This window comes from Ornithodoros turicata, chromosome 8, assembly GCF_037126465.1.
Source record: "Ornithodoros turicata isolate Travis chromosome 8, ASM3712646v1, whole genome shotgun sequence".
NCBI lineage: Eukaryota > Metazoa > Arthropoda > Arachnida > Ixodida > Argasidae > Ornithodoros > Ornithodoros turicata.
The window spans coordinates 30,644,973-30,668,131 of record NC_088208.1 but is presented as its reverse complement, the minus strand read 5'-3'; the positions used below and the strand labels follow the sequence as shown (position 1 = coordinate 30,668,131).

The 23,159-nt window shown below is 44.6% G+C and overlaps 1 protein-coding gene across 1 annotated transcript in view; it reads left to right on the top strand.

The window, feature by feature from the left end:
• Positions 1-23,159, top strand: part of LOC135366928 (activating signal cointegrator 1 complex subunit 2-like) — a 119,663-nt gene that overhangs the window by 75,548 nt on the left and 20,956 nt on the right. The window lies entirely within an intron of this gene.

Sequence of the window (23,159 nt, the reverse complement as noted above, 5' to 3'; positions counted from 1 at the left end):
CCGCTATACTCGCATCACATTGCAGGTATACAATCATAACCCCACTCTTATTTTTTTTATATATAATAAACATATTCTCCCCCCCCCCCCCCCAGGTATACAATGTGCGACAAAAAAAGCCATTCGGAGATACACTCACGAGAACAACGTGCGTTTGCGCAAAGCGGTGCACCCCCACCCCCCACCCAAACGGGCCCCGAAATACACGCAGGATTACAATTTTAATTTCGCGCCCGGGCCAGGGTGGCCAGCGCACATCAAAGTGTCCGCGAAACGCGGTTAATTTTCTCCTCCGTGCTCTATCTGTGCGGTCTGTTTCTCTCCCACGCCTTCGATGATAAATGGACCCTACGTAGGCTATAGTGTTATGCCAGTTATATTCATAACCTTCGCATGCCCAAGATGAAAAGAGTCCGACGGGTTCCCCGACCGGGCAGGGAGCACGCGCTCGCTGCAGCTCGCAGTACGACGATGTGGTGTGTAGCGCTAAGTGACCTCAGGAGTTTTTTTTTTTCTTTTTTTTTTAATTACGTGTTAGTGCCGCAAAGCAGTTGTGGCAATGAGCGGCGTATATAGACCTGGACAGATGGAGAGAGAGGGGGGGTAGTATGCGTCGTGGGCCAACTTCAGGGGGACGAACTATGCAGACCGATTCGTCTGGAAAGTCTGCCGGAAAACCCAGGGAAAACTTCAGCCTGTGGAAGGATTCCAACCCACGTCTTCAGCACGAGAAGAAGTCAGCTCAGAGAAGACTTCAGATAGTCTTCAGCACGACTCAGCGAGTTTTGCGTGGCCGAGATACGAAACAATGTTGAAAAATATAATAAACCGAAATGAAATAAGATATAACTTATGTTTATATAGTATGTGACTACCACTCAAAACGGAAAAAAAGGCAGTACCCGCACGCGTGGCGTAGTGGTTAGCATTATTGCCTACCGCGCCGAGACTGGAAGGTCACACGGGTTCGAAACCCGGTACTGGCTGTGCTGTCTGAGGTTTTCCCTGTTTTTCTTTTTTTTTTTTTCCTGGGCAGACTCTCCAGTCGGACATCGTCGCAGTTCGCCCTGAAGTCGACCCAGGACGCATACTAACCCCCCCCCCCCGTCGACCCCACTCCTTCCTGCTGTCCCCTCTTCGCCTGCCCACGTCTGTACGCCGCTCATAGACACAGTTGCGTCGCGGCGCGATCACGGAACTTTTAAAAACATAAAGCGTTTGTGAGACTAACTTCGTGAGAGATAAGGAAGAAATAGATAAGACAAGTCACTGTGGCGCAATGAACCACACCGATAAAAACCCAAGAGGGGAGAACAAACCATTTCATGGACAGATGTGGCACATTTGTGTGGCAATTAGCCGATGCTCTGGAAAGGTACCGAACTGTACCGAAAGGTACCGAAATGAACTGTCATAACCGGGTAGTGGGGTGCACATCAGCTCCAGCAGGTGGAAGGTACACAGGTCATCATTAGGTACATCATCATCCTCATCATCCGTCTGTTTTATGTCCGCGTCGAGCAGGGCTCTCCCGCCTCTCACTCTCTCTCACATTCACTCTCTCTCTCTCTCCCTCTTTGCTCTTATTCTTAGCCCGGTTATTATACAGGGTGTCTCTTGTCACGTGTCAATAAATTTTATTTAAAGAGAGCAAGAAAAGAAAAAACGACCGCTACTTTTCTGCTACTTGAGTTACAAACAGGTGATACTTTTGATGTAGCACCTGTTTGCAACTCAAGTAGCAGAAAAGTAGCGGTCATTTTTCTTTTATTGCTCTCTTCCAATAAAATTCCAATAAAATTTATTGACACGTTACGTGAGACGCCCTGTATAAAGCACGTGCTCCACTTCATGCTAGATGACAAAACAGCCGCTCGGACACAAGTACTTAGCGGGTGTACCTCGAAATAAAGTGATCGAAATCTCCGCTGCAAAATAAACTACCGGAAATAAACGTTATCGGACAATCCTACACAGTATACGGGGTGTTCAAAATTAAGTTTTAACGAGTGCTACGCAAACACTGCGATGACAGGAAACCGGATGACAACTTTACGCTACTTGTGCAAGAAACAGGTGCTGCTAATTATGTAGCACCTGTTTCTTACTCAAGGAACAGAAAAAGTAGCACCAGTTTTCTTTTGTTCTCCTATTTATAAAGTGCTAGTGAAAGCTTAATTTTGAACACCCTGTATGATGCATGGATGGATATAGAAAAGAATCTATGTTGATGGTGATTCTTCCTATATTCAAACGTACCCCCATACAATCGCATTGTGCCGCGAAAGCGTCGGGTAAAATGCTGAAGAACAAAGTAACGACCACGGCTGTCGTGGCAATTACCAGCCTCCAAACAGTCCGATGTAGCAGGCTGTCAGTGGCCGCCTCTGAAAAAGACTAACGGCTTGCCCTGCAAGGGTACGCACTGGGCGAGGCGAGGTTATCTATCCCAGACTGGCCTATAAAGATCGTATTATCGTTCCTTTCAGACATTTTGCCTCGTAAAGAAGAAGCTTTAACCGATGTGACAGTCGATCGTCGAGTATTTTTATCCAGACAATAAGAGAGAGAGAGAGATAGAACTTTCGTTTGCATCTAATTTGCCTTCATTGAATAAACTCCGTCCGCGGGGCGACTCGGCCGCGACATAGCGGCAATAAAAAACCATCGTGTAAAGGGATGTTTCCCACCCCCCTCTCTCACACACACACACTCTCTTTCTCTTCTTTCTGTCACGTCGTTTCAGACGATTGGGGTGTGATAATAAATTCCGGTCGCTTTCCAGCCCCTGGCTCTAAAACGGCTCTCGATAACTGAGTCCCTCTATTGTTCCGTCTCAAGTTTGATGAGAGTGTGAAGTTTCTCTTTCAAAATTATTGAAATGCTGCGTTGTTTATTTCTATTTGTTTTTTTTTTATTTTTTTGTGCCTCGAGAAAGTCTTAAGTACGCGTTTGTTTAATAAATAATAATAATAATAATAATTGGGTGTTTACGTCGCGAGACAACTGAGACGTTTGCTTAATATTATTTGAGATTAGATTAGAGGCGAAAAGAAAAAAACGTGGAGTTTTCACTGTCCCAAAGGGTGGTCAGGACTAGCTACTCCACTACTTGTATAGTCAGGGAAAATATACGAACAAACAAACAAGCAAATAAAAATAATGAAAAACAGCTAGAACAGCTATCCTCACGATAATGTCAGGTGTAGAACGGCAGACTTATGGGAACGAAGCACACGAAGAGGTGAAGACCTCACAACACAGAATGAGGAAATTAGAAATTGACAGAAGCTAGTCAAAATGGTGTTACGTGCTTTCTTATGGCGCTCAGGGTCGCAGTGCAAAATATTTTAACTAACTTCGCAGTCATTTTTTTTTATATAATTGAATTTTATATAACCAGCGCTTTCGTTGGCGCGATTTCATTTTCAGTAACTTCCGGTTTCCCCTCTGCCCTCAGCAGTATACGAGGCACCGATTCGAGATAAATCCTACCGATTACGATTTACGACACCTCAAAAACAGTCCTCAATCTCCCTTATTTCTCTCCTATACCCTATAGTTCAGTGAATTATAGTGATGGGCAAAGTACCTAAAAATTGTACTTGAAGCAGAGTACCAAGAACTTGCCGTACTTTAAGTACAGTACAATGTACCACACTACAAATGTACTTAAAACAAAGCACAAAGCTCTTTGCAAAGTACCTTAAAGCTCTCACCAAGTATGCATTACACATTTAGGTCGTATCGCGGGACGTTTCAACACTTGGCAGTCATAAAACGTGAGGTAATTACGTTTCGATCTTTAAAAATGTTTCAGCTGGGCATTTTTGCAAAGTGCTAGCTAGAAAACGTGGATAGTTTACAGCTGACTCGTTAATATGCTAGTTTGTTCACACTGTTTCTTTCCCCCGTTATATAGTGCCCACAGGGCCTTTAATGTAAAGCAAATGAAATGAATTGAAATGAAATGAAATATGACCCGAAAGAAATGATTTTGCGACCAAGTTTTGCGTTTGTATTGCCAATTTGGTACTTGAGTACGTGAAAGGAATGTACCGAAAAAACGTACTTGAAGTACGGTGCAAAGTACACAAATTGAAATGTACTTTAAGTAGTACTTGAGTACTTGGTACTTCACGTACTTCCCATGACTTCCGTAAAACCGGGACCGAACTTGAACATGTTCGCTCTCGGTCATCTCAAGAACTATGCCGCTGATAAAACGGGCAGTGTGGTCAACCCCTGTATGTCTGTTTTACATATCCTTGTCCATCATATAACAGACACCGCAAACGTCACTTCATCGAGTTTTACAAATACTTTTTGCACCTCTTCACCCCGCCTTTTTGATTGGTGATGAGGCTATCATTTCTTTTACAGCAGTATTTAATTTCTTAAAAGATACATCAGGATTTTTTAAACATTTTGGACGTTTTAGAGTGACGGTTGCATGCATTCATGCCCTATTTTAACTAAACATCGTGTTATTTATAAGTGCAGTCGCATCATCATCACTGTTGTGGCGTCCCCTCACTTTGTCAAAGGCTCGGTTCATGGCCCAATCCAGCCCACCACCAACGCTTTGCCCTCAGAGCACTTCTGACCTTTTTGAATACCGCACAGGACTTCGGCCCTTACTGAGTGACGTCTCATTTAGTCCATTGCACCACATTACACCGTCATCATTATCATCAGTAGCAGTAGCATTTCGCATCTACAGGTAGCTAACAGTCGAGTATACGACTGTAACCTCAAAGTAGGCCGACAGCACCAGACTGTCTCGCTAAATCCAGATGATACATAATTCGCCGTGAGACACATACGGAACATGTTCGTGACGTGTAGCGTATCACCGCGACGTCCGCTGTGTCGTTACAAAAGAAGTGACCTCGCGCAGGACATAAAGTATCGCTGAGGCGCGAAATTTGACCGTCCCACTTTTGAGAATCTCACTTCCTGGTTAATTTTGCTCGCTTGCTTCCCAAAACAGTCGGGCTCTTTTTCGCGCTCGCTTTGCCTGTCGTCTGCAACTCTGCATCATCTCCGTGCATGATCTATGCGGCAGCCGAACGGCGTAAAGAAAAGGGCACTACAACGTCGCTTGAAAAATGGTGTCGCCGTCGACACAGTGTATCGGCTTTGAAATGTTTTGGGCGTAACCCCTCGCGCCGACACAATTCTGCCTCTGTTCAATAATCCACGGCTAACTATACCGTGTCCGGGGATGCATAGCATATGAGACATGTGTCAGCGGCAAAAGAAGCCACGATAAGAACGACTGTGAGAAAATATAATTAACACGCAGGCTACTTTTTTTTTGGGGGGGGGGGGGAAGGGGAAAGGGGCGACGTTCATGCGTGCCATTTTTCGTGCCTCGTGTAGTTTATGCTTCTTGTGGTTTCTTTGTCCTATAGCCGTGTTTGTTTCTTGTTACCATTCTATAGTCTTCAAGTCAGAGCTTAATGGAGATTGTAAGGAAATTTACTGTACTTTTTGGTGTACTATATACTCTAAGAGAAAAAAAAAGAGAGAGAGAAAAAGGATATATTTTAGTCCATTTCCACAACCATTAGTTCCTTTCGGGACTATACTATAACTACAAGGAAGTTTATGCGGAGCTTAGGGACTATTTGCAGTGCTGGGAGTAAATTGCAGTTTCAGGGGACTAAAATGGAGAGTAATTGCAATTTAGGAGACTAGAAGCTGTAATTTCTCCTCAATTTAGCTCTTTTTTGTGTGTGTGTTAGAGTGTAGTACAATGTTGCACGGATAGTTTAGGCGTTACGCTTAAACCAATCATTATGATTGACGTGCGCGCGTAAAAGCGAGAGGGCTCAACATAAACAAATAGGGAGCATGAGTAAACAGATGTCACCCTTTCAACGAGTGTGAGTATGTGTGGTTTTTCATTTTTTCATTTTTTTTTTTTTCGTCTTGCTAATTTACCAGTTCTTCCCTGGAAGTCTTCACGGACCATTAACCATGTTGGACGAACGGACATAGAGGCGTGTAGAATTTTTCCCTAAATGTTTGTAGGAACAAGTAGGCGCGTAAAATGAAACTATGCGGTAAACCCATAAATAACTCAGTGCGTAAACAAATTTACTCTACTGTTAAGGAAGATGAGCCCATCTTTTCGTGGGGTCTTCTTATACATAAGTCAACCATACAAAAAGATTGACTACGTTACGCTGCATAATGCCATGCTTGCAGTCTAAACCCTCTGCCATCATCAACAACAACAACAATAAATGATGACGATGAGATGGGGTGTTTAACATTATCACCTCTGCCATGTACCGGAAAACCATGCTACCAAGCTATACTGAAAAGCTAATGAGAATATAATAGCTATACAATAATAAAAGCTAACGAAAACCAAGCTACTACTGTGATGGTTAACTAATACAAACGAATAAAGTGACGCTCAACAACTTGCCTAAAACACGGATAGGTAACCATTGTCTGCTCTGTTTTAACAGTATATTACGGAATGTCTATCGCAGTAATGTATGATAACGCTATCTTCTGCAACAGAGCACACAGATAACGCGACCCCTTTTATAAAGCAGCTACACTCTTAAAAATGAACTTCGCCGCATAGCACGCCCCTAACCAACCATCATCTCAAATGATATCGTTATCTGCCCTTATTTCTTGAAAACTCCCGGCGTACGCCTTTTCTGTGACAATTATGAACAGCATATAAGTGTCACAAAAAAGGCGTACGCCTCCCGTTTTCAACAAATCAGGGCAGATAACGATATCATTCGAGATTATGGTTGGCTGGGAGCGTGCTATGCGGTGAAGTTCACTTTTAAGAGTGTACGGCTAACATACCACAATCATGGCATAACCCTGCCAGGATCCAAAATCGTACTCAACCATCATATACGATGTGTTGTAAAACGAAGAACAGAAGCTGTACAAACGCAAAATATCGCGCAGCAAGTAATATGTGTTTTCTGTGCCTTTTAGGGGCACTGCTATCCTTAATGCGCTTTAATCCAGGACTGGATTCATATTGTCGCTTTTATGCCCTTTGTGCACTGACGTAACCTCGTCATGTCATGCTAGTAACTGGGATGTGGCATCATCATTTACCCATCACCTGATCATGTCATATCTCATACAGTAGCCGTGCAATGTGCCCTGAACCGCAAATTAAATGGTAAATTTCTCAAAGTAATTACAGCATGCCGTTCCTCAGATTGCAATTACTCCCCATTTGAGTTCCCATGACCCAGATATTGATTCCCCAGCACTTCAAATAGTCCCTAAACCTCACATAAATTTCCGCACACTTCGTCTCGAAAGGGACTAATGGTTGTGGTTGGGTATCTATAGTCCCCAAAATGACTAAAATTACTCCCGTTTTTTGTTAGAGTGATGTATTTGTTATCGTTGTACCTTCTAAGTGTTTTTAGCCACGGAGGAACATTGTATGATGCTTAGTTGAAGAAATGGGGGCAAGCCGGAGGCACTCCGCGATTGCTCTCAAAATATCCTGGCCTCTCATATCTTCAGATTATTTAGAGTGGATTTTTTTTATTTGTCCGGAGATCGATGACCCAATCGATGTTTTCAAGAGCGATTCAGCGGAGTAGGTATCACCATTTCTTCGTTTGGTGGCACAGGTAGCATTCCACAACGAGGCCATTGCGACAAATATTAATATGGAACAGAAAACATTTCGTGATATTCATAAAGAGAAAAAGGCTGACAACGAGTATTTAAACATTTGTTAAAACGCATGTATATAGGCGATTGCATTTCAGTCTAATAGTTTCGAATAACCTCCATATTACTATTCCTTTTTTTCAGAGAGAGTGAGAATATGTAGGCGAGAATGCGAAGAGAGAGAGAGCGGCGTGTCCCGTCCGTTGAGGTGGTGGTGGTGGTGATGGTGATGGTGAACGGCTCGCCGTTGTCGGCCTCACAGGTGTGGGCAACGTCACTACTGACGCCCTTGGGGAATGTGCGTCCCGGGCCGACTTCTAAGGGAACTGTGCCGACATACGTCTGAAAGCGTCTGAGGAGAACCCAGGAAAAACCTCAGACTGCATGGCCGGCACCGGGATTCGAACCTGGGTACCTCAAAGGTTCAAATCGCTCTTCGAATGGGGCACCTTGGTAAGCCGTTGACAAATCATTGCCAGCGTGCGTAGTGGTTAGCGCACTGCACCAGGTGCGAGGTTCGATGCCCGTCGCTGTCTGACTTTTTCGACGACTACCATATCTCAATCTCACGAATAGTTTGCTTCTTTTCAAGGTTTCTGCATTATTTATTCCAGTTTGATTGATTCTATAGCTCATTGATTCTGCATCATTGATGCCATATATGCTGATTGGTGAGTAATGGAAACAAGAGGTACCTATACATTCTGAGAAGCAAAAAAAAAAAAAAAAAGAGAGAGAGAGAGAGAGAACTATTTTGGTCCTTTTGGAACCTAGATACATTGCCACAACCATTGCATGCATGCACGGAAGTTTATTGCGAGTGTAATGGACTATTTGCAGAGCTGGGGAGTAAAGTTCATGGTCAGGGGGACTAAAGTGAGAGTAACTGCAATCTAATAGACTACAAGCCGTGATTGCTCCCCCCAAATTACTCTTATTTTATCTTAGGGTGTGCAAGCACGGTGCCTTCGCAATTCGGCAAGCTGTAAACCGACTCACCATTGCTGTTTGATTCTCGAGGAAGCGAGACTAAAATTGATTGTTGCGGAAGACTGCCGCATTATGTTGATAATGCTCACACAGCTCGGATTAAAGCGCTGTGGCAATCAAAATGAATTCACAAACTTTTATTCTTCATAGACTTTCGTTCTGCACGAATCTCGTTATTTCGTTGGATCTGCATGGTCTTTTGCAACGACGAAGCATTCAATCGTACGTTGATTAAGGACAATAAGAAATTCTACTAGGGGGATGCCCATTTCACGATGTTGAAAGGAACACATAGTGGAACACTGGAAGTGACACATACTACATGTACGGGCAGCAGCCATCGTGGCCGGTGTAGTCATAGTTATGAAAATGCGAAAGGAATGCCATATGTTGTCCATATGTTTCATTGAGTCAACCTACGCGTTATCTTAAAGCGCGTGTTACCAGCGAAATTGAAGCCAAGCCCGGCCTCGCGCCAGGTGTTATCGCTTCTGTCGTAACGCTGCAGGCTAAATACGCTGTCGATCGCGGCGTCGCCGGCGAAACGAGCACGTGGGTTTGTTTTGAAGTCGGGGACCGCCAAGGATCACTACCTACTTTTGCGCCATATTTATGCGACGCAACAACGTCGTGTTATTTGAACTTTTCAAGCGCCAATAATTGATTCCTGTGAGCATAACAGCCAAGATTATGTACGCATATAACACACTGTTACACATGGGGGTGCACAAGCAGAGCGTAACAATAGAACTTTTTTTTTTAAGTAAACCCCTCAAAATAAGGTTTTCTTATTTGTTTGTAATTAGGAAGATATGTTCATTCTATACTGAGACTGTCTAAACGCACTATTGGAGAGCATATCCGTGGCATTGAAATCCTGAAACTAAATTACGACATGTACGCTGCATATAGAACATGGAATGCGTGACACTATTTCAGCCATAAAACATACAGTGCCGTGAAAAGCTCACAGAAACATGAAAAAAACGCATTTTCTTTACACATTTGTGTGTATGCCCTCAGATACGTCGTATAGAGCCCTCATCACTTGTAGGTTAATAGCTCACATTTACTTTACATTACTTTCTAAATAATGTTGCGAGCAAGTGCTGATGTTTGCAAGTAATCGAATTTCAAAAAATACGGTTGATTGATTGATTGATTTGTACTACTTACAGTTTTTCGGTTCGTAAACACAGCAAACATCAATATTTGTGTGTACCTATAGTTTCCATGCAACTGCCTCGAGTCATCTGTACAGTTGACGAAACATTTTCAAAATATGTACTGCGTTAAGTGAAAGTACTGGCAAATTCCTGTCTGCGGGACCCGAAAATGTGGCTCATTCCTACAGACGACCACTTTCAATACGGAAGTTATATGTCCTAACAGTCAATCACTAGCGTCTAGGTGAAAGCAAAAAACTGCATTGGCAGGAAATGATTCAGTACAACGCTGGGTAGCTCAGACACGGCCTTGACACAACGGCGTGTATAATTATGCGGCACGTGGACTTATATTGCACTTAATCAATAATACCCACAGTAGTATAGGAACCTGACATGTACCTTTCGCCCTCTCTGCACTCTACCCTTCATTCTTCTACATACTTTACATTTGGAGCGCATTGATGTTAATAAAACGAATTGTAATGTATAAGGAAAATACACGCATAGGATGCCTTAACATATGAAAACGATGCTGTTTCCGTAGGCAAGTATACAGAGCTTGTCCGCATTGCACGCTCCTAGCTAACCGTCATCCTGAATGACAACGTTCTCTCGTTTTCTCCCTTGATTTCATGAAAACGGGAGGCGTACGCCATTTATGTGGCAATTATGAATTGCATAATGCCACAAAAATGGCGTACGCCCCCCGTTTTCAGGAAATCAGGGGAAAGCACGAGGCACAGGGATAATGGTTGACTAGGAGCGTAGCATAGCACGCTGTGCGCCAGTCATTGCCACGAATGAGAGGGTTATCGCTTCTGATTCGAAGGGAGAGGGGGGCGTACGCCTTCGTGTGAAAATTTTCATATATCCAAATTGCCACAAAAAGGCGTATGCCCCCTCTCTCTTCGTATCAGAAGCGATAACTTTCTCATTCGTGGCAGCGGTTGGCGCACAGCGTGATATGCGGTGAAATTCTGTTTGTAGAATGCATGCTGTCAACTCGAAAGGTGCACCTGCTCCTGCACTGGGCCCCACTCTTAAAAATGGGGGGGGGGGGGGGGGGGATATGTTTATTAAGAAAAAAAGAAAGGAAAGGTTAGCCAGGCAAAGAGCCGGCTTGCTATTCCGAAAAAAAGGGGGGAAGGGGCAAACGAAAAAGAAAAGGAAGGAAAAAGAAAAAAGGGGGAAAGGGGGGAGGAAAGAAAGAAAAACAAAAAGCAACAGACAGAAAGGGCTTAAAAATGGGCTTCACCACATAGCACGCTCCTAGCCAACCATCATTCCGAGCGACATTGTTCCCTTCCCTGATTTGTCCAAAACGGGGGGGGGGGGGGGGGGGGGGGTTCACTTATGCAGAAATGTTACTTGTCACAAAAAGTCGTACGCCCTGCGCTATCCACAAATCAAGGGTGGCAGCGGCATCACTCTGTACAATGCTTGGACTTCTGGAGTAGGAGTGTGCTATGTGGTGAAGCTTTATTTTAAGAGTGCAGGAAATGACGAGACCGCCCTGTCTGTGCAGGTGATAGTTGAAAGGTTGGAAATGAGAAAAAGGAGTAATCTTACTCCTTTTCGGGACTCTATATATTGCCACTGATCATTAATGCCCTTACGGTACTAAACGCGCGGAAGTCTACGCACCGTTTGTAGTGCTGCGGAGTACATTTTTGAGTCAGGAGACCAAATAGGGAATAATTGTAATCTATGTGAGTAGAAGCTGTAATTGCTCCACAATTTATTACTTTTTCTTTTTTTTCTTTTTTGTACAGTGGAAGAAGCCACGAAAGCTGCGCCGTTCTACGACAACGAATGTCTGGCGCACATGCTCCGGTATTTCGAATGAACACGAATAAATATCCATTGACACGCGAACATATGTGTAAACCTATATTTGGAGTAAGGGATTGCGCATACTGCTTTCCACTGTGTTCGTCAGTTTGAGACTGGTTAGTGGATAACAATGTGTCTCGCATGACGTTCGACATCTGTCACTTCTCTCTCACGTATATAACACCTGTCACGCATTGTAACGACGCTTTGCGATAAGTAGGGGGAAAAAAAGAGAGAAAAAAAAATCTGTGGTGGCAAAGCTCATTAACGGTTCTTTAACAGCTCACCGAAATTGCCGCAAACTGATAATTATAACTCGTTTTGCGTCGCGAGACAGCTATATAATCAACATTGCGTACCGGCAATAGAGAGACAAAAAAAAAAAAGCAGCATCAAAGCGAACTCCCTGCATCCCAACACTATAAAACTGCACTGTTTCGTTCTCACATACATACATGCACACATAAGCGCAGGACGTGTACCTGCTGTCAGCGCGACGACAGCTTTCCAAATGATATGGGCGGAGCAGCCGACGGAGGTGAACCGGCATCGTAAATTTCTTCCCTCAGCCTCCTGCTCGACAACGGAGCGTATATACGAAAAGATACAACGAAATACTAAACTAGTTCATAACCGTCTTACTGACACCACCATACGGGCCAAAACTTGGGTGGAAACATACCGCATGCGAACACACACACACACACACGTACGCACCCTGCGGAGATGCCGGCGCCGGACAGTTTCCCAAACGGGCCGTTATATCCTACCCACCTGGTTCAGCGAACGCGATGATCTCCGACGTTCTGGCGTAGTAGTCATCCTCCGTGGGTCCCGGTGGCTTTCCCTGGTCATCTCTCGGTTCGGGCAAGAGATGCACCCGTTTGAGAAGCTCCAAGGCCAGGTCCCGGGGAGGAGGGGCCGTTAAGTTGGGTCTCGAACTCAGGCTCAGTTTGCTCAGGATCTGTTGCCTGATAGCTGACAGCTTGAGCGCGCGTCGGTCACCGCGGGGTGTTCCGCAGTCGGGACAGTCCCCGGCCACGAGCCAGAACGCTGCAGCAGCCAGCGCCAGGCTGCAGCGTAGCAGCAGCCGCTGCTGCCCTGCTGCACCGACCATGCTCTCTACGCCGACTGCCAGTCGCCCGCCGGACGCCCGCCCGGGGGCAGCACTTGTTGACGGCGGAGAAGGGCGAGAAGGAAGGAGGGCAGCCGCACGGAGTTCTCAGCTCGGACAGTGCGCGGCGAGAAGTTGTAAAAAAAGTTGAACTCACTGCCCCAGTCGCGCCAGGGAACGGAAATATATAGCGAGATGTTTTCGCGGGGGAATGTGGTATGACGCTTGGTGGGCTGTATTCTCAACGTCAGTGATGTTCCGTTAAATTGTTCTTACGATAATTGATTTAATCAAATATTTTTGTCTGTGAGAACAATGAGTAAAGAAATAATGCGTATAGTAATTAGCGCAGTTTCTCTCACAGTGTGCCCACGTAACACCTTTATTTTGAGATGTTGACTGAGGATTTTCACCGCCACTCTCTTAGAAAAAAAGGGTGGAGCAGTTATACCTTCCAGGAGGTAATATTTGTCGTATATGTTGTGCCTAAAAAGTTGCAAAGTTCTACCTGCTACCTCAATCTCTACCACGAATGATACGGTGAGGGGGCGTACGCCTTTTTGTAGCAATTTGGATACATGACAATTGATTTTACCACCCTTTTACAGCCTTTATCAGACGCTATGTTGACCTACACTCTTAAAAATGGACTTCACCGCATAGCACGCTCCTAGCCAACCATCATCTCGAATGATATCGTTATCTGCCCTGATTTGTTGAAAACGGGAGGCGTACGCTTTTTTGTGACAATTACGAACAGCATAATTAAGTGTCACAAAAAAAGGCGTACGCCTCCCGTTTTCAACAAATCAGGGCAGATAACGATATAATTCGAGATGATGGTTGGCTAGGAGCGTGCTATGCGGTGAAGTTCATTTTTAAGAGTGTAGGTGGTAACTATAGAAGTTACCACCTTTTCACGTCCCTTTTTTTTAGAGTGCAGGGGCGATACGCTACACTCTTAAAAATGAACTTCACTGCATAGCACGCTCCTAGCCAACCATCATCTCGAATGATATCGTTATCTGTCCTGATTTGTCGAAAGCCTGAGGCGTACGCCTTTTTGTGACACTTATGCTGTTCATAATTGTCACAAAAAGGCGTAAGCCTCTAGTTTTCCACAAGTCAGGGCAGATAACGATATCATTCGAGAGGATGGTTGGCTAGGTGCGCGCTATGCGGTGAAGTTCATTTTTAAGAGTGTACCCCGATGCTGGTGGTGATTCAATATTGACGCATAATTTGCGAACGTAAGAGGCCCATGTTAATCATTTTGTCAGCACGCGCGATATGTGCAGACGCCTTTGACTACCCCGTTCGTAATCTGTAAGCGCGAGCCGTAAAAAAAGAAAAGAGAAGAAAAAGATCTGGCGGGGATCAGCCGGCACGAGCCACGCCCAACTGCTTTATGGTTTAGAACTCAGTTCCGTCTCGAGAACTGGCCCAGAGTATAGAGATAATCGTCGGAGTATACCGGCTTGTTCTTCCGCTTATTTCCATTCTGAACACGAGAAACTAGGATGGAGAAATAAATGATAATATAAAAATAATCTAAAAAAAAGGGGGCTGAAGCTTGACTTGGTTTATTCGCACGCTCTTAAAAATAGGGTGGTGGTGGTGATGGTGAAAGAGCTCACCGTTGTCGGTCTCACATATGTGGGCAACGTCACGACTGACATCCTGGGGGAATGCGCGTCCTGGGCCGGCTTCTAAGCGAACTGTGCCGACATATGTCTGAAAGCGTCTGAGAAAAACCCCCAGACAGCACAGCCGAACTTCACCACATAGCACGCTCCTAACCAAACATCATCCCGAATGACATCGTTTTTCCCCTGATTTGCTGAAAACAGGGAGGGGGAGGGGGGGCGTACGCCGTTTTTTCTGGCATTATGTAGTTCATAATTGCCACAAAAATGGCGTACGCCCCCCACACGTTTTAATCAAATCAAGGGAGAGAGCGTTATGATTCGGGATGATAGTTGGCTATATAGGAGCGTGGTGAAGTTTTGTTTTTAGAGTACATAGCAAACTACACTTCATCGAGACCAACTCCTGTGGCATGATATACTACACTCTTAAAAATTAAATTCACCGCATAGGACGCTCCTAGCCAACCATAACCTCGAATGATATCGTTGTCTGCCCTGATTTGTTGAAAACGGGGGCGTACGCCTTTTCTGTGACAATTATGAACAGCATAATTATCACAAAAAAGGCGTACGCCTCCCGTTTTCAACAAATCCGGGCAGATAACGATATCATTCGAGATGATGGTTGGCTAGGAGCGTGCTATGCGGTGAAGTTCATTTTTAAGAGTGCAGGAGGTGACGCAAGTTCAAATCCGCGCACCGGTTGTCCTGTCTGGGATTTTTCCCTGGGTATGCCGGCACATTTTCAGAGACGAAGGTCAGCACAGTTCGCCACAAAGTCGGCGGAGGACGCATACTAACTCCCCCTCTCCTTCCTGATGTCCTCTCTCCATCTGTCCACGTCTGTGTACATGCCGTTTTCACCGCTTCCGGTTTGGTGCCAAAGCGGCACCCGGTTTCGCAGCAAACACCCCCTGCCCCAACCTCTGTGCCGAGTGATACAGTTACCGCTTCTGATTTGAGGAGAGAGAGAGAGAGTCGTATACGCCTTTTTGTGAGTATTCAGATTGCCACAAAAAGGCGTACGCTTCCCGTTTTCAACAAATCCGGCAAGCGAAAGATATAATTCTGCATCACGGTTGGTTCCAAGCGTCCTTAGTCGCGGAAGGAACGGAAGTCTTCGTGGCACCGGAAATTGTGGCGGTGGCTTGTTTACTTTTACTCGAGAATGTCACGTATACGCCGCTAATAGCCACAGTTGCTTCGCGGCGCTAAAGCGTAGCTTCATCTTAGAGTTAATAGATGGCGAGTCCGTAGTAAAACCCGAAAACCAAAACAGTAAAAAATAGTAAAGGAAACAGTAAAATAATAGTGCAGAACGGTAAAACTGTAAAAAAAGCAAATAAAAGTGAAACATAAACAGCAAAAACCAGAAAACCCTGCGCGAATGAGCTCTTTGCCTTTTGCATCCGATCTGCATCCGCGTGCACAAATCCACATCTAATCCTCATATACGCCGAGCTAGCTTCCTTTCATGTCCGCGATGCTGTTTCTGTTCGACCCCGCGTCGTCCCCAAATCCGTTTTCATCAAATCGAGGGAGAGAACGTTGTGATTCGGGATGACGGTTGACCATAAGAGCGTGCTATGCGGTGAAGCTATTTTCACAGTGTTAGGCACAACTCTGATTACTGAGTGTTAGTAAACGGTTGATAACGTGGCTTCGCGGTGACATCATTAGGGATCTACGAACACTCTCCCTTATTAGGAGGCAAATAAAGAATAAGAATTATATGTCGGCGCAGTTTCCCTTGAAGTCGGCCCAGGACGCATACTAACCCCTCTCTCCCTCTTTCCACAACTGTCCGCTCATAGCCACAGTTGCTTCGTGGCGCTAACACAGAATCAAAAAAAGAAAATAAAAAGAATGATTCACACAACTACACTCTTAAAAATGGGGGGGGGGGGGGGGGGGTGATGGCAGGATAGGCTCTTAAAAATGAACTTCACCGCATAGCACGCTCCTAGCCAACCATCATCTTGCATGATATCGTTACCTGCCCTGATTTGTTGAAAACGGGAGGCGTACGCCTTTTTTGTGGCACTTATGCGGTTCATAATTGTCACAGAAAAGGCGTACGCCTTCCGTTTCCAACAAATCAGGGCAGATAACGATATCATTCAAGATGATGGTTGGCTAGGAGCTTGCTATGCGGTGAAGTTCATTTTTAAGGGTGTAGTTGCGTGTTACATGTACACTCTTAAAAATCAACTTCACAACCATAGCACGCTCCTAGCCAACCGTCATCTCGAATGATATCGTTATCTGACATGATTTGTTGAAAACGGGGAGGCGTACGCCTTTTCTGTGACAATTATGACCGGCATGAGTGTCGCAAAAAAGGCGTACGCCTCCCGTTTTCAACAAATCAGGGCAGTTAACGATATCATTCGAGACGATGGCTGGCTAGGAGCGTGCTATGCGGTGAAGTTCATTTTTTAGAGTGTACACTCTAAAAACAGAACTTCGTCGCATAGCACGTAGTGCGCCAATCATTGCCGCGCATGAGGCGTACGCCTTTTTGTGGCAATCACCATGTATCCAAATTGCCACAAAAAGGCGTACGCCCCCCTCTCTCCTCGGATTAGAAGCGATAACCCTATCATTCGTGGCAATGGTTGGCACAGAGCGTGCTATGCGGTGAAGCTCTGTTTTTAGAGTGTAGTTTCGTGTAGTTGCGTTCATAAAGGTTTATGCATAAACCTTTATGAATTGCAGTCGTCAAGGAATTCACTGAAACGCGTATGCAACCAAGGTACCGAGAAGACAGAAAATAAACCCGTCGGAATTGATCGCATATTCTGCGTGCAGGCAACAACCTCTCCCACGAGGTGTCTTATTCTAAAAAACCCCGGGGACGTGACTACCCATTGAGGAATTATTTAACGAGGAATAGCGAGCCGTCACTTCTGGCTGACCTTTCCTCTCAAAAGAAATGCATTCCACACACACGCCCAACCCCCCACGTGGTGACGTCACATGACGACACCAATGTTTGGCCGCGAAATCTCGGAAACGAACCCTAAAAATAATTTGCCGATGGATTCCTGAGAAGCTTCGCGCGTCCGGCGTGTTTTTCGGAACAAGTGAAAAGTAAACCATCGCACAGTTTATACAATGCGTCAACGGGTGCCACGATGGGGCTGTCACGTGGTTTGCCCGACGATGAATCAAAGCGGAAGTGACTTGCAAGCGCCGATTCTATTGCGAAACATTTCTTTCATCCAAGGATGGTGCGAGCGTGTCCTTATAGGTGGGTCGGGTGTCTGAAAATTGATGCGTCAGAGCCTCGCATTCTTCTGCTATATGGCACTGTAAGGAAAATAAGGGTAATTGTACTTCTTTTGGGGACTAAATGCATGTAGGTTTAGTGGAAGTTTAGGGACTGTTCGCAGTGCTGTAAAGTCAATTTCGGAGTCAGGACACGACAGTAAACAGTAATCGCAATCTAAGGGTGTAGAAGCTGTAATTACTATCCCATTTACTCCTTCTCTTCTTAGAGTGTGCGCGTATGAATACTGATATAAAGAGCTGAAGCGACATTATAGAAGATCGCATGCAGCAGATCTCTCGACGATAAACAACGCATGTCGAGTGATTGCTTCGGAGTCAGCTTCCCTGCATGCGTGATCTGATGTGATGTGATGATAAAGAAAAAAATGTGAAAGTGCGTTTCGACGAAGTCGATCTGGCTACCCAAGTACACCTACACACAGAAAATACAAACAGATGACGAGATGATGAAAAAAAACAACAACAAAGAGATGATGACCGGAGAAGAACGGAGATGATAATGGAGCCCAACATGTAGTTCAAAATTTTCGGCGAAGTAAGTGTAAAATGTCGGAATTGCTGGGGGCGCATACAACACACATTAACCGTGTCATAGAATGTCCATAAGCCCGGTTGTATGCAGGAAGTCTTTCAAGAGCCCTCAGCGCCTTGTCGGACGACGGAGGACCTCGCGATGTCGAAGGCTCGGGAGTCCACACGAGAGAGGCTCGTCTTTAATGCCCTTGGAGCGTCAACATATTTCCGACACCTGAGAAGGGTGTCTTCTACACTGTTAAAACAGAACTTCACCACACAGCACGCTCACAGCCAACCATAATTCCGAATGATATCATTCTGTGTCATGATTTCTTGAAAACAGGGGGGAGCCGCCTATCTGGGACAAGAAAATCTGTTCCAAATAGGCGCCTCCTCCCATTTTCGACAAATCAATAGACAGAATGATATCATTCGGAATGATGGCTGGCTATGAGCGTGCTATGTGGTGAAGTTCTGTTTTGACAGTGTACGTCCTCTACAACGCCACACTCACTACAGTTCGGAGAGTCTCGCTTTCCCTGCATGCAATTTACCTCTGGGGCAAAGTTCGCTTTACAGGGACATTTTTTTTCTTGCATTTCTACACATTGTACACTCTTAAAAATGAACTTCACCGCATAGCATGCTCCTAGCCAACCATCATCTCAAAAGATATCGTTATCTGCCCTGATTTGTTGAAAACGGGAGGCGTACGCCTTTTTTGTGACACTTATGCTGTTCATAATTGTCACAGAAAAGGCGTACGCCTCCGTTTTCAACAAGTCAGGACAGATAACGAAATCATTCGAGATTTTGGTTGGCTAGGGCCGTGCTATGAGGTGAAGTTCATTTCTAAGAGTGTATATGTAGACACTTGTAGACACTACAGCAGATGAAAACGGGAGGCGTACGCCTTTTTTGTTACACTTATGCTGTTCATAATTGTCACAAAAAAAAGGCGTACGCCTCCCGTTTTGAACAAATCAGGGCAGATAACGATATTATTCGGGGTTATGGTTGGCTAGGAGCGTGGTATGCGGTGAAGTTCATTTTTAAGAGTGTACGTCGTACTAACGTGTAGCAATAAAGAGAAGTACTTCCACCGTCGTAACGTGGACTCAGGGACGCCGAGCATAAAAAAAAAAGGCGAGGAGAAGCGTGCCTGCACCGAGCCGACTTATAACGTGAGGAAGGAGGAAGTTCCTTTCAGTGCGTCTGTGTATTTCATCGCGTTAACATATAAAATAACACGGCCGTGCACTTTTGCAAATCCCTTGATGCGCAAACTATACAACACGCACTCTGTTGTTTCCTCAACTGTAATGGCAGCCTTCCGCTCAACATAAATTCGCCCCTACAAATCACTGCTGACAAAAGACCGGCGCGCAAACAGATTCAACTCGCGTTAGTCTTAAAACTGCACTGAAACACAAAGAGAGCGATTCCAGTGTTTTACACATTCGCAGGAGCTTTGGAGTCCGAAAAAAAAACACAAAAATAAAGAGGAACACGAAGAAATCGGTAATGCGAAGCGTGCACTGCTGCTGGTCAATGCCAAAGCAGATTGCAGTAGAACCCATTTATAGTAAACCGGTCGGGACCAGGCCATAGGTTTACTATATCGGGAGCATCTTTTATTTGGGCTATAAGGACAAATAATGCGAGCGTAGAAACAAAAAAAAATCACTGAATTGAATTAACGAATCTTGTTATGAAACTGGGAAGTTTGTTTCGTAACGCGTATGCATTTTCCAAACGAACGAAAGAAGTTTCTCTATGTTTGCTACCTGGGTCATAATTAGGGTTAGGGTTATTTCTGGGCGGATCCGGCGCGTGTTTTTCGATGTTTATTGATTTTTCACGAAATCGGCGTTTTTCGGTGTTTTCCCTGGCTTGTACATGGTTTACCCGGTAGTTATCGGCGAACAGAAATCACAATGTAATTTCCGCACGACGCTCATTCAACGACTAATGAAAAAGTAAACGGACATTTTTCACAACCACCGTACTTCTGTTATGGTTTTCTGACCTGCATCAACAACGTATCGTTCGTATCGTTCAACAATCGTATCGTATCATTCAACAACGTATCGTATCAACAACTTGCTGGGCACGTGCAGCAATTTATCTCTGTCATGTCCTGGAACGTCCCTCTGTATTCGGCATTTTTCGATTAAACCCGAATGAGGGAAAATTTTACCCGGCGTATGTTTTTCGGTGTTTTTCGGTTAAAACCGAAAACGCGGAACTTTAGTCATACCTCTGACCTGGTCTGATCTGCAGCACTCGGGTTGGGTTCCGTTCCGGTTCGTCTCCTACAGCTTCCTCTTCAGTTTCTTGAGTAGCTTCGACCTCTTCAGCGTTCAACGTATTTCAACAACCGTACGCGTTATAGTTGTAACCATGTCGATTTTTAAAAAATAAATAAATTTTTAATAACTTAATTTTAATAATTTAAATTTTTAATAACTTAATTTTAATAATTTAAATTTTTAATAACTTAATTTTAATAATTTAAATTTTTAATAACTTAATTTTAATAATTTAAATTTTTAATAACTTAATTTTAATAATTTATATTTTTAATAACTTAATTTTAATAATTTAAATTTTTAATAATTTTAATTTTACGCACCAACTGGTATCCTGAGTTTTCGCGATCTACTATATCAGAACATTAAGCCGTAGAGAGCCATTCGATCCGAACCAACGCTCGCTTTTACAGTACGCGGCTTTTGACTAAGGGCGGAGTTACAATAACGAAGCTCTACTGCAGAGGACCGAGGCATGTAAATAAAAACCAGACCTGAACGGGTAGATAGGCAAGAAAGAGCATTTGCGTTAACTGAATAAGAGAAGAATAACGGTCTTTTGAGTGGGCACATCTTTAAATAAAGTTTTCGCATTGACGTGTGTTCGCCCGTCCGAACGCCAGAAACATTTGCATTTAGCGCTGGGTCGCGTCTGAGGATGCAGGAACTACAAGCACGCAAACTTGCCTCGCTGTTCTACTCGAATTTTTTGTTGTGCCTTCGATTTGGTCTAGGCTCCGCAAGGCACCTTGCCTGAAAGTTTCGCAAATAAACGCGTTCATGTTTAGACACGTCGCGGTGGCTTTCGAGCAGATTTCTTTTTGTTGTTCCGTCTCGAATTTGAGTTACTAACGCCCCTTCGAAAATACAGGGCGTTTTCTTTTTAATCCGATATATTTTTCTTTAAAAAAATTCCGTTATATTTTTAAAAGTTTTAAAGTATTTGCGGTTGAGTTATACGGCTGGGCGGACATTCTCTCGAAGAGAATATGTAACTACAAGACGACTAATTACCTAAAACTCGTTAATTAACTCATTAATTAGGGGGCTTCCGGGCAAAAATGAGGTAGCACATTTGGAGCCCGTAAAGCCACCCTTGATTTATTTCCTTTTTTTTTTAAGTTCTGAAATCAGAAAGTACTTTGAAAGAACCGTCACCAAATTTTGCTGTGCAGATGAGCCGAAACCGATACGAAGCGCATCAACAGCTCAGGAAGGACGCGGCCCTCGACGTAATAAGTACATGAGAACTACAATAATATACGAGGGCTGTTCAGTATAAGCAACCTTACATAATTTATTGACAAACAATCAAAATGAATATTCTGGGAAACAATTTGTCATTTTTCAATGCAGGGAAATGTAGAGGGAAACGACATCTTCTACATTTCGTGACCCGGCCGGACATCGAGCACCACAGTCGGGTAGAGCCACGGTTCCCACTGGTTCTTGAAACCCTCGAATACCCTGGAATTTGAAAATGCCATTTGCAAGGTGTTGAAAACCTGGAACTTCTCTACAGTCCTCGAAAACACTCGATTTTGCATCTTTTTCTTGTTCTCACGGAGCTGCTCGTGCAAATTACGCTTTTCCGGAGCCAGAACTGTAGCTTCGAAACCACAGGAGTTAGCACTCCTTGCAGTAGGAGTCAGCTGGAAGAAATGAGCGGCACCCTCTATTGTATTTATTCTCCCTCACCTATGATCTTAAAAATTCAGTAGTCGTCAGTCGACTCATGTTATGCAGTCCCCATGTATTCTCTCGTGTGATACCTGTATCTTATAAATATTTCTGCAAAATATTGAAGCCCTGGTCATAAACTGTGTTTTACATCCCGCACAAAATGACGTATTAGCCTTAAAAGGTCCTTGAAAAACTCTCGAATTCTTGTTCCAAACTTGAGTGGGAACCATGGTGGACAATAAACCTCTACCAGAGAAACGCCATCACGACGTTGGTAGACAGACTGAAACCGAAACAAATCGGAAGGCGAGGGCTGGGTTCCACGAATGGACACTTGTTCGCTGCCTCCGATTGAAAGAAAACAAGCACCGAAGGTTGCGTCCCTTTCAGGGACCTTCATAATCGTCTCAAGACCGTGGCTTTCGGGCGCTAGCTTCGAGCGTAGTTCAACTCTACCAAATTGGTGGCGCTGACGAACACTATGACGTCATTCGTTTACCATTCATCATCCCAAATTTCACAACGACCACCGTCATCAGATATCAGGATTCGCACACCTGCTCAGGAAGCTGTCGATGGCACTGGGGCGTACCTTGTGAGTCTACCGAGCACGTCTTCCCACCGGGGCTCGTGATGGGAAGCCACGCTCGCTTCTTCCGACCCGCCTTACTTCGGTTTCAACGCCCCGTACCGGTCGCGGTACGCCGTGGTGTCGCACTCTTCTTCAGGCCTCGGCCTATACTACTTCGCATGTAGCGGTGTCCCAGCGATGACGACGACAGTAGCATCTTCCCCGCGCGTTTAGAGCTTGAGCTTCGAAGCGTGCCGATTACATTTTCAATTTCAGTTGGCTCATCGGCCCTCGCAGGATAAAGACGATTTCCTTGAGCTCCCCCCCTCTCTCTCTTGGTTTAGT